The 2580-nt window shown below is 39.3% G+C and overlaps 1 pseudogene; it reads right to left on the bottom strand.

Moving 5' to 3' along the window:
- Positions 1 to 2112: 2112 nt before the first annotated feature.
- Positions 2113 to 2327, bottom strand: LOC101592987 (annotated as a pseudogene).
- Between the last annotated feature and the right edge of the window lie 253 nt (positions 2328 to 2580).

Consider the following 2580-nt stretch of genomic DNA (forward strand, 5'->3'; position numbering starts at 1 on the left):
AAAGGAAGACTAAATGTAAAGATCTGACCCTTCTGTGAGAGTCAAAAACAGAGGTCTGAGCATGCTTGTGGGCAGAGGATGTTCATTTCCTGTGAAGACCTGTGGAATGTTGTAGCTAGCGAAACTGCACCTGTCGTCTACAGTAGACGAATCCTTCATTTACAGATGAAGAAATTGAGGCCCTGACAGGTAAAGGTGTTTTACCTGAGATCAAAAGGCTCATTATGAAGGATCTCGTACTACTTATTATTCTGTGATTTTGTAAGATTAAGCAAATTGTTGCATTGTATAACAGAGTCAACAATTGAACCAACCACTCTCCAGCTTAAAATGCAAATTGCCCCTAATATCTTGACAAGTAAGAAACAATGCAGAAAGCATACAAAATTTTATTGCAAGGAAATTTCTCTCAACTAACCTGCCTCTATGTATCAAAGAGGAAGCAATAGTGACATTTATCTTGTGTCTCCAAATAGACATATATACAAATAAAAATGTCATATATATATATATATATATATATATATATATATATAATGTTTTTGTTTGTGTATTTGTTCTCTTACTTGCTTTCATATTTAATTGCCTGGAGCAATTCTGACCAACTCTAGGTGAAACCAGGCATGATATTTTTAAATTGAAAGCATTGCATTCACCTCATCCCATGTTATATAACACAGCATCTACTCTACTTTATTATGTATTGTTTCCTTTGGTTTTGTTCAGAAAAGGCACTACAGGTTTCCCATTTGCATCTCCAAACAATTCCTTTCTCTTTTTTGCTGCTCCTCCATTCCCAACACAAAACTGGTGCCTTAATGGAGAAGTGGTTCTAATTAGCTAGCGCCTGGCTGAGAAGCTGGCAACTTTGCGGGAGGCAGTCGCTATTAGAAGCAAAAGAACAATGGAAAACAGGTATGGAGGGTGCATGGAGAGCCCTCTCACGCAAGCTGAAGATCCCGAGGCTTTTATTTTCTAAGATGCAATCATATCTTGCTGCTTTTGAGGCAGCTAGAATCTTCTACTTGGCATCAGGAGTGCCTGTGTCAATTTCACAGCTTAACCATGATCGAGAGCCAGGGAATCTCAGGAGAATCAACTGCCTTATTTTATAAATGAGGAATCTGTTGCTAAGTGAAGGGAAAGAATCTTAAAGTCACAATTATTTATACCAAAACAATTGAACTGAAGTGTTTGGCTTTACCTTGTACTCTTTTTTTCTTTCTCACTAGGGAGAAACAAAGATTAATCCTTTTAGAGGGGTTACTGTTCACATGGTTGTAAGTGAGGACATCAAAATCAGTTTGAAATATGGCATGGAGACGTAACTAGGCTCACTCCCTGCAAAGCTGTTCACTGGCGTGCATAACTCAAATGTGTGACTTGGTGAAATAGCTTGTCAGAGAACATGCATCAGAAACTCTGATAGCAGCTGTTGCTGTCCTTGGATCTTTGTAGACTCCTGGTGAGGCTGGTGGAGGTCCCAAGCCTGACAGAGCCACCAGGATGGAACTGGCCATACCCAGTGATGCCTGGGAAGAACCTGATGTTGATGGGAACCATTTTCAGCATTCTTCTGGTGACTGTCATCCTCATGGCAGTTTGTGTCTACAAGCCCATTTGGCATCGGTGACAGGCAAGCAAATTCTGCCAAAAGTTTTTGGGAACAGAATAAGTTGTAGTGCACATGGGCCAATGAGGGAGTTGGAATCAGAAACTTCCTACTCAGAAATGACCGTTGGTCTGACAGTTGATAAATGCTTAGTGACTTAGAAGAAACGTCTACTAGCAATATTTTCCTGACATCATAAGGTGAGTAACTGGCTGCTTATCAGTGTTCCTTTTTGTATGACCAGACTTATTTTTATTTTTTAATTTTTTTAAAGAGAAACATTTATATTTTTATAAATTGAAGCCAAATTACCAAATCACAGTTAAATCCAAGCTTTTGTTTTTAAACAACAAAATCAGTTCAGGGCTCTGTCTGAACAAATCTGTCTTTCCCATGACATTCTCCTATGAATCCTTGAAATAGCCAAATTAAGATACTGAAAAGAGATAGTTTTTCATGTTTGTTTCTTATAAGTCCCAAGCATCCAATATCTAATTTTTTCACTTCTGGGTAAGAGAAAAAGCATTTTGATCCATCAGTTCACCCACTCGCTCCTGAAGGACATTAACCAACTCTGCTATTATGAAGACGTGAGCACCATCAGTATCTTGAATGATTATTTTTTTCCCTAGGGCACTAGATTCCCCAAGTACAGCAGAAACTGTTTCACAGCAGGGGCACACTCTATAAGCACTCCTTTTAAAACACCGGACATCTTTTCCTCGTCAGAAGGTGCGGATGTTTTCAGAATACTCCACCCATGTACACTAAGCGGCTTCCCATCGTGGACAGTGTGCCTGTGCCTCACTCGCCACATCAAGTGAGCTCCTGCGGGGAGAGCCCTCCAATTATCTTTAATAACCAAATTGTCCTTAAACATTATAAAAGCATTAATGATGGAAATAATGGAAGTAGGCATTGCCATCAAGTACTGCTAAGATCACAAAAACTGATGAACAGACATCATT

Source organism: Octodon degus, unplaced genomic scaffold (assembly GCF_000260255.1).
Source record: "Octodon degus isolate 3935 unplaced genomic scaffold, OctDeg1.0 scaffold00007, whole genome shotgun sequence".
NCBI lineage: Eukaryota > Metazoa > Chordata > Mammalia > Rodentia > Octodontidae > Octodon > Octodon degus.